Source organism: Hyperoodon ampullatus, assembly GCF_949752795.1.
Source record: "Hyperoodon ampullatus genome assembly, chromosome: 3".
Lineage (NCBI taxonomy): Eukaryota > Metazoa > Chordata > Mammalia > Artiodactyla > Ziphiidae > Hyperoodon > Hyperoodon ampullatus.
Genome location: NC_136916.1, coordinates 155,207,269 through 155,216,576, shown reverse-complemented (window position 1 = coordinate 155,216,576; position 9,308 = coordinate 155,207,269). Strand labels below are relative to the sequence as shown.

The 9,308-nt window shown below is 39.1% G+C and overlaps 1 pseudogene across 1 annotated transcript; it reads right to left on the bottom strand.

Moving 5' to 3' along the window:
* Window positions 1-5,940: 5,940 nt before the first annotated feature.
* LOC307050742 (14-3-3 protein zeta/delta-like) lies at window positions 5,941-6,681 on the bottom strand (annotated as a pseudogene). The gene has a single exon. The product of its transcript is annotated as a 14-3-3 protein zeta/delta-like (transcript).
* Between the last annotated feature and the right edge of the window lie 2,627 nt (window positions 6,682-9,308).

Below are 9,308 nucleotides of genomic sequence, written 5' to 3'. Positions count from 1 at the left end.
AATAGGAGCATAAATATCAATAATTACCTTAAAAGTAAATGGATTAAATGTTCCAACCAAAAGACACAGACTGGCTGAATGGATACAAAAACAAGTCCCATATATATGCTGTCTACATAAGACCCACTTCAGACCTAGGGACACATACAGACTGAAAGTGAGAGGAGGGAAAAAGATATTCCATGCAAATGGAAATCAAAAGAAAGCTGGAGTAGCAATACAATACTCATATCAGAAAAAATAGACTGTAAAAAAAAGATTATTATAAGAGACAAAGAAAGACACTACATAATGCTTAAGGGATGAATACAAGAAGAAGATATAACAATTGTAAATATTGATGCACCCAACATAGGAGCACCTCAATACATAAGGCAAATGCTAACAGCCATAAAATGGAAAATCGACAGTGACACAATAATAGTAGGGGACTTTAACACCCCACTTTCACCAACCAATGGACAGATAATCCAAAATGAAAACAAATAAGGAAACACAAGCTTAGAAGACACATTAGACCAGATAGACTTAATTGATATCTATAGGACACTCTATCCAAAAACAACAGAATACACATTCTTCTCAAGTGCTCATGGAACATTCTCCAGGATAGATCATATCTTGGGTCACAAATCAAGCCTCAGTAAATATAAGAAAATTGAAATCATATCAAGTATCTTTTCCGACCACAATGCTATGAGACTAGATATCAATTACAGGAAAAAATCTGTAAAAAATACAAACACATGAAGGCTAAACAATATACTACTTAATAACCAAGAGATCACTGAAGAAAGCAAAGAGGAAATCAAAAAATACCTAGAAACAAATGACAATAAAAACACAATGACCCAAAACCTATGGGATGCAGCAAAAGTAGTTCTAAGAAGGAGGTTTACAGCAATACAATCCTACATCAAGAAACAAGAAACATCTCAAATAAACAACCAAACCTTACACCTAAAGCAATTAGAGAAAGAAGAAAAAAAAAACCCAAAGTTAGCAGAAAGAAAGAAATCATAAAGATCAGATCAGAAATAAATGAAAAAGAAATGAAGAAAGCAATAACAAAGATCAATAAAACTGAAAGCTTGTTCGTTGAGAAGATAAACAAAACTGATAAGCCATTAGCCAGACTCATCAAGAAAAAGAGGGAGAGGACTCAAATCAATAAAATTAGAAATGAAAAAGGAGAAGTTACAACAGACATCGCAGAAATACAAAGCATCCTAAGAGACTACTGCAAGCAACTCTATGCCAATAAAATGGACAACCTGGAAGAAATGGACAAATTCTTGGAAAAGCACAGCCTTCTGAGACTGAACCAGGAAGAAATAGAAAATATAAGCCAACCAATCACAAGCATGGAAATTGAAACTAATTAAAAATCTTCCAACAAACAAAAGCCCAGGACCAGATGGCTTCATAGGCGAATTCTACCATTTAGAGAAGAGCTAATCCCTATCCTTCTCAAACTCTTCCAAAATATAGCAGAGGGAGGAACGCTCCCAAACTCAGTCTATGAAACCACCATCACCCTGATACCAAAACCAGAGAGAGATGTCACCAAAAAATTACAGACCAATATCACTGATGAACATAGATGCAAAAATCCTCAACAAAATACTAGCAAACAGAATCCAACAGCACATTAAAGGATCATACACCATGATCAAGTGGGGTTTATCCCAGGAATGCAAGGATTCTTCAATATATGCAAATCAATCAATGTGATACACCATATTAACAAACTGGATAAAAACCATATGATCATCTCAATAGATGCAGAAAAAGCTTTTGACAAAATTCAACACCCATTTATGATAAAAACTCTCCAGAAAGTGGGCATAGAGAGAACCTACCTCAATATAATAAAGGCCATATATGACAACCCCACAGCCAACATCATTCTCAATGGTGAAAAACTGAAACCATTTCTCTAAGATCAGGAACAAGACAAGGTTGTCCACTCTCACTGCTATTATTCAACATAGTTCTGGAAGTTTTAGCCACAGCAATCAGAGAAGAAAAAGAAATAAAAGGAATCCAAATGGGAAAAGAAGAAGTAAAGCTGTCACTGTTTGCAGATGACATGATACTACACATAGAGAATCCTAAAGATGTTACCAGAAAACTACTAGAGCTAATCAATGAATTTGGTAAAGTGGCAGGATACAAAATTAATGCACAGAAATCTCTTGCATTCCTATACACTAAGGACAAAAAATCTGAAAGAGAAATTAAGGAAAAAATCCCATTTACAATTGCAACAAAAAGAATAACATACCTAGGAATAAACCTACCTAAGGAGACAAAAGACCTGTATGCAGAAAATTATAAGACTCTGATGAAAGGGCTTCCCTGGTGGCGCAGTGGTTGAGAGTCCGCCTGCCGATGCAGGGGATGCGGGTTCGTGTCCCGGTCCGGGAGGATCCCACATGCCGCAGTGCGGCTGGGACCATGAGCCATGGCCATTGAGCCTGCGTGTCCAGAGCTTGTGCTCCGCAACGGGAGAGGCCACAACAGTGAGAGGTCCGTGTACCACAAAAAAAAAAAATGACTCTGATGAAAGAAATTAAAGACGATACAAACAGATGGAGATATATACCATGTTCTTGGATTGGAAGAATCAACATTGTGAAAATGACTATACTACACAAAGCAATCTACAGATTCAGTGCAATCCCTATCAAGCTACCAAAGGCATTTTTCACAGAACTAGAACAAAAAATTTTACAATTTGTTTAGAAACACAAAAGACCTTGAACACCCAAAGCAATCTTGAGAAAGAAAAAATGGAGCTGGAGGAATCAGGTTCCCTGACTTCAGACTATAGTACAAAGCTACAGTAATCAAGACAGTATGGTACCGGCACAAAAACAGAAATATAGATCAATGGAACAGGATAGAAAGCCCAGAGATAAACCCACACACATATGGCCACCTTATCTTTGACAGAGGAGGCAAGACTATACAGTGGAGAAAAGACAGCCTCTTCAATAAGTGGTGCTGGGAAAACTGGACAGCTACATGTAAAAGAATGAAATAAGAACACTTCCTAACACCATACACAAAAGTAAACTCAAAATGGATTAAAGACCTAAATGTAAGACCAGACACTATAAAACTCCTAGAGGAAAACATAGGCAGAACACTCTATGACATAAATCACAGCAAGATCCTTTTTGACCCACCCCCTAGAGAAATGGAAATAAATCTAAAATAAACAAATGGGACCTAAATGAAACTTAAAAGCTTTTGCACAGCAAAAGAAACCATAAACAAGATGAAAAGACAACCCTCAGAATGGGAGAAAATATTTGCAAATGAAGTAACTGACAAAGGCTTAATCTCCAAAATAAACAAGCAGCTCATGCAGCTCAATATAAGAAAAACAAACAACCCAATCCAAAAATGGGCAGAAGACCTAAATAGACATTTCTCCAAAGAAGATATACAGATTGCCAACAAACACATGAAAGGATGCTCAACATCACTAATCACTAGAGAAATGCAAATCAAAACCACAGTGAGGTTTCACCTCACATGGGTCAGAACGGCCATCAGCAAAATTTCTACAAACAATAAATGCTAGAGAGGGTGTGGAGAAAAGGGAACCTTCTTGCACTGTTGGTGCGAATGTAAATTGATACAGCCACTATGGAGAACAGTATGGAGTTTCCTTAAAAAAACTAAAAATAGAACTACCATATGACCCAGTAATCCCACTACTGGGCATATAACCTGAGAAAACCATAATTCAAAAGGAGACATGTACTACAATGTTCACTGCAGCACTATTTACAATAGCCAGGACATGGAAGCAACCTAAGTGTCCATCGACAGATGAATGGATAAAGAAGATGTGGCACATATATACAATGGAATATTACTCGGCCATAAAAACAAGTGAAATTGAGTTATTTGTAGTGAGGTGGATGGACCTAGAGTCTGTCATACAGAGAGAAGTAAGTCAGAAAGAGAAAAAGAAATACCATATGCTGACACATATATATGGAATCTAAAAAAAAAAAAGGTTCTGAAGAACCTAGGGGCAGGACAGGAGTAAAGATGCAGACGTAGAGAATGGACTTGAGGACACGGGGAGGGGGAAGGGTAAGCTGGGACGAAGTGAGAGAGTGGCATGGACATATATACACCACCAAATGTAAAATAGATAGCTAGTGGGAAGCAACCACATAGCACAGGGAGATCAGCTCAGTGCTTTGCGATGACCTACACGGGTGGGATAGGGAGGGTGGGAGGGAGGCGCAAGAGGAAGGGGATATGGGGATATGTGTATACATATAACTGATTCACTTTTTTTTTTTTTTTTTTGCAGTACGCGGGCCTCTCACTGTTGTGGCCTCTCCCGTTGCGGAGCACAGGCTCCGGATGCACAGGCTCAGCGGCCATGGCTCACGGGCCCAGCCGCTCTGCGGCATGTGGGATCTTCCCAGACCAGGGCACGAACCCGTGTCCCCTGCATCGGCAGGCGGACTCTCAACCACTGCGCCACCAGGGAAGCCCTGATTCACTTTTTTATACAGCAGAAACTAACATAACATTGTAAAGCAAGTATACTCCCATAAAGATGTTAAAAAAAAAAAAAAAGAAGAAAACATACTCTCACCAGTCCAATCAACATCATACTGGAAATTGTAGTTAATGTAACTAGGCAAGAAAAGAAATAAAATACCTACAGATTGGAAAGGAAGAAATAAAAATGTCTTTATTCACAAACATAATTTTCTAAATATACAGTCCTGAGAAATCAACAATAACAACAACAGCAAAATTCATAGAAACAGTAAGTGAGTTTAACAAGGTCACAGGCCACCAGTTCAACGTTCAACACACAAAAATCAATTGTAGTTTTGTGGGGTTTTTTTTTTTTCCATTCATAAAACTTTTATTCCACTTACATGAACTTAATACACGTGTTCTTAACAATTATGCTTGGATTGTTCATGAAAATTTCATAAGACATTAAACAAAGCTAGCCATCATCTCAAGTTATTTCCCTGTTAACTATTTTTACAGCACATGCATGTTAGGCAAGTATCAAAAAAAAAAAAAAAACCCAAAAAACAAAATAAAAACAAAACAAAAAAAAACCCACAAAAGCAAAAAAAAAAAAAAAACCTAAAAAATGTTAAATACGTGGGTTTTTTGTTTTACTGCTGTGCTTGATATACACGAAGTAATGAATATCAAGCAATTCATTTTTACTGCATCTTTACTTGTACATTTGTTCTTAGGTTGCCTAAAACACTTAAATACAAATAAAATGAGTGTAGCAAAAATAATGAAAGCAAACAGCAGTTAACTTTACAAATAATGGAATGTGAACCGTTTCTGCCCTTATCCAGAGTAAATTGGGTCACAACTAAAGGAACACTTCTGTAGCTGTAGTCAATGGTGTGCACATTGAGACTTGAGTATTCCACAGATAACACATGGTTTAACATGTAATATCCATGGGATATCTATTTCTACTATAGCCTTATAAGTGTTCCAAACCTTAAAGTACCCACAGCTACACCTGTGACTAGAACCAATTATCCCTTTTATTCCCCACCAGGACAAACCAATACGAGGCAGTTTTCCTTGCTTAGACATGGAAGCAGTTTTAACCCTGGCCCTTGTGAAGCCACAATGTACCAAAAGTACTATGCCAAACATTTCTAACTGGTATAAAAATTCCACACCCCCATATTGGCCACCTCAAGATGGAAACAGGTATAACTCCCTAAACGTTAACTGGCTCTACTCCCCTAATATTAAACATAAAACCACATGGGAAACACAGAAGTTCAAATAGAAGTAACATAAACCTGTCATAAATCGTAAACAAAAAACTATTTGTGGGACAGCATGGATGACAAATGGTCTACTGTGTAAATTTTAGAATGAGGCAGACAAAAGTTCGAAGGCCTTTTAATTTTCCCCTCCTTCTCCTGCTTCAGCTTCGTCTCCTTGGGTATCCGATGTCCACAATGTCAAGTTGTCTCTCAGTAACTGCATTATTAGTGTGCTGTCTTTGTATGACTCTTCACTTAATGTATCAAGTTCAGCAATGGCTTCATCAAATGCTGTTTTTGCAAGAGAGCAGGCTTTCTCAGGAGAGTTCAGAATCTCATAATAGAACACAGAGAAGTTAAGGGCCAGACCCAATCTGATAGGATGTGTTGGCTGCATTTCCTTTTTGCTGATTTCAAAAGCTTCTTGGTATGCTTGCTGTGATTGATCCACAATCCCTTTCTTGTCGTCACCAGCAGCAACCTCAGCCAAATAGCGGTAGTAGTCTCCTTTCATTTTCAAATAGAAGACTTTGCTCTCTGCTTGTGAAGCATTGGGAATCAAGAACTTTTCCAAAAGAGACAGTACATCATTGCAGATATCTCTTAGCTCGGTCTCAATTTTCTCCCTGTATTCTCAAGCCATCTGCTGTTTTTTCTCAGCACCTTCCGTCTTTTGCTCAATACTTGAGACGACCCTCCAAGATGACCTACGGGCTCCTACAACATTTTTATAAGCAACTGAGAGAAGATTCCTCTCCTCATTGGATAATTCAGCTCCTTGCTCAGTTACAGACTTCATGCAGGCCGCCATGTCGTCATACCGCTCAGCCTGCTCGGCCAGTTTGGCCTTCTGCACCAGCTCATTTTTATCCATGACTGGATGTTTTAGTCTACGGGGATCCGACAGCTGCGGCAGGTGGGGGAGGGGCGAGCCACACCCAGGCGAGCCGGGCCACCGCTGGCTGTTATGCTCTGGCTCACCCGCCCCGCAGAGCGGGGTCCCCGTCTACACACCCAGACCAGGACCCTTCAGTTCCAGCCCCCGCGGGAGCGAGCGAGACGCGCGGCCCACCGTCTTCCCCATCCTCATCCCTACCTCAGTTTTGTGGGGTTTTTTGGCTGTGTTGGGTCTTCATTTCTGTGTGCGGGCTTCCTCCAGTTGTGGCGAGCGGGGGTTATTCTTCGTTGTGGTGTGTGGGCTTCTCATTTTGGTGGCTTCTCTTGTTGCGGAGCACAGGCTCTAGGTGCACAGGCTTCAGTAGTTGTGGCTAGCGGGGTCAGTAGTTGTGTCTCACAGGCTCTAGAGTGTAGGCTCAGTAGTTGTGGTGCATGGGCTTTGTTGCTCCACGGCATGTGGGATTTTTTCGACCAGGGCTCAAACCCATTTCCCCTGCATTGGCAGGCAGATTCTTAACCACTGCGCCACCAGGGACGCCCCAATCATAGTTTTAGACACTACTAAAAATACATACCATTTTCATATTTCATATTCAAGAAAAATAAAATACTTATGTATAAACCTAACAAAATATGCATGGGACCTGCGAGTTGAAAAAAACTACAAAATGCTGATGAAAGAATTCAAATTTGGCCTAAATAAATGACAAAACATACCATGCTCATAGACTGGAAAACTCAGTATAGTAAAGATATTCATTTTTCCCAGATTGATCTATAGATTCATATAATTTCAATCAAAGTTCCAGCAGGATTTTTTTTTATAGAATTGAGCAAGTTAATTCTAAAATTTATATGGAAAAGCAAAGAAACTAGAATAGTGCTATGGACTGAATGTTTGTGTACCCCTAAAATTCATATGCTGAAACCTAATCCTCAGTGTGATGGTATTTGGAGATGGAGCTTTGGGGAGGTCATGAGAGTGGAGCCCTCATAATGGAATTACTGCCCTTATAAGAACAGGCAAGAGAGAGTTTGCTACCTCTCTCTTTCTTCCATGTGAAGAATATAGCAAGAAGGCAGCCAACTATGAACTAAGAGGAGGGCTGTCACCAGAACCCAGCCATGTTGACCCCCTGATCTCAAACTTCCTACCTCCAGAACTGAAAAATAAATGTTTGTTGTTTAAGTCACTCATTCTGTGGCATTCTGTTTTAGCAGCCCAAACTGATGAAGACAAATAGCTAAACCAATCTTGGAAAATAAAGAGTAAGGTTGGAGAAGTCACACTACCCAAATTTTAATACTCTCTATAAAGCTACAGTAGTCAAGACTTGGAATTAGCAAAGAAATAGACATGCACGTATCAGTGAAACAGAACAGAGTCCAAAAATAGCCCCATACAAACATGACCAACTCATTTTTTTTTTTTTTTTTTTTACAAGAGTGCAAAAGCCATTCAATGGGGAAAGGACAGTCTTTTCAGCAAATGGTAGTGGAACAACTGGACATCCATATGCTAAAAAAAAAAAAAAAAAAAAACTGAAATTCAACTTAAATTTCACACCATATACAAAAATTAATTCAACTGGATCATATATCTAAATATAAAACTACAAAACTTGTGGAAGACATGGGCAAAATCTTTGAGATCTAAAGTTAGGCAAAACATTCTTAGACATGACACAAAGTATAATGCATAGAAGAAAAAAACTGAAAATAAGATTTCTTCAAAACTAGAAACTTTGGTCTGCAGAAGACACTGTCAAGAGAATGAAAAACCAAGCTACAGACTGGAAGAAAATATTTTCAAATCACATGTTCAGCAAAGGGCTTGTATCCAGAATATATAAAGAATTCTCAAAACTCAACAACAGGAAAACAAGTAGCACAATTTAAAAATGGGCAAAGGACTGAAATAAACACTTCATCAAAGAGGATATATGGATGTCAAAAAAACGTTCAACAGGGCTTCCCTGGTGGCGCAGTGGTTGAGAGTCCGCCTGCCGAGGCAGGGGACGCGGGTTCATGCCCCGGTCCGGAAAGACCCCACATGCCGTGGAAAGCTAGGCCCGTGAGCCATGGCCACTGAGCCTGCGCGTCTGGAGTCTGTGCTCCGCAACGGGAGGGCCCACAATGGTGAGAGGCCCGCGTACTGCCAAAAAAAAAAAAAAAAAAAAAAAAAGTTCAACATTATTAACCATTAGGAAAATACAAATTAATATCATAGTGACATACCGCTACACACATTAAATGGCTAAAATAAAATTTTAAATACCCAAAATGCCAAGTACTGATTAAAATATGGACTAACTAGAACTCTCCCACCTTGCTGGTAGGAATGCAAAAAGGTGTGGCCACTCCAGAAAACAGTTTGGCAATTTCTTATAAAGTTAAACGTACACTTACCATATGACCCAGCAATCCAACTTCTAATTATTTACCCTAAGAGATGAAAACCCAAGTTCACACAAAAACCTGAACACAAATGTTTATAGTGGCTTTATTCATTATTGCCCCAAACTGGAGGCAACCTAACTATCCTTCAAAAGGTGAACGGATAAACAAACTGTGGAACAACCATACAGTGGAATATCAACCACTCAG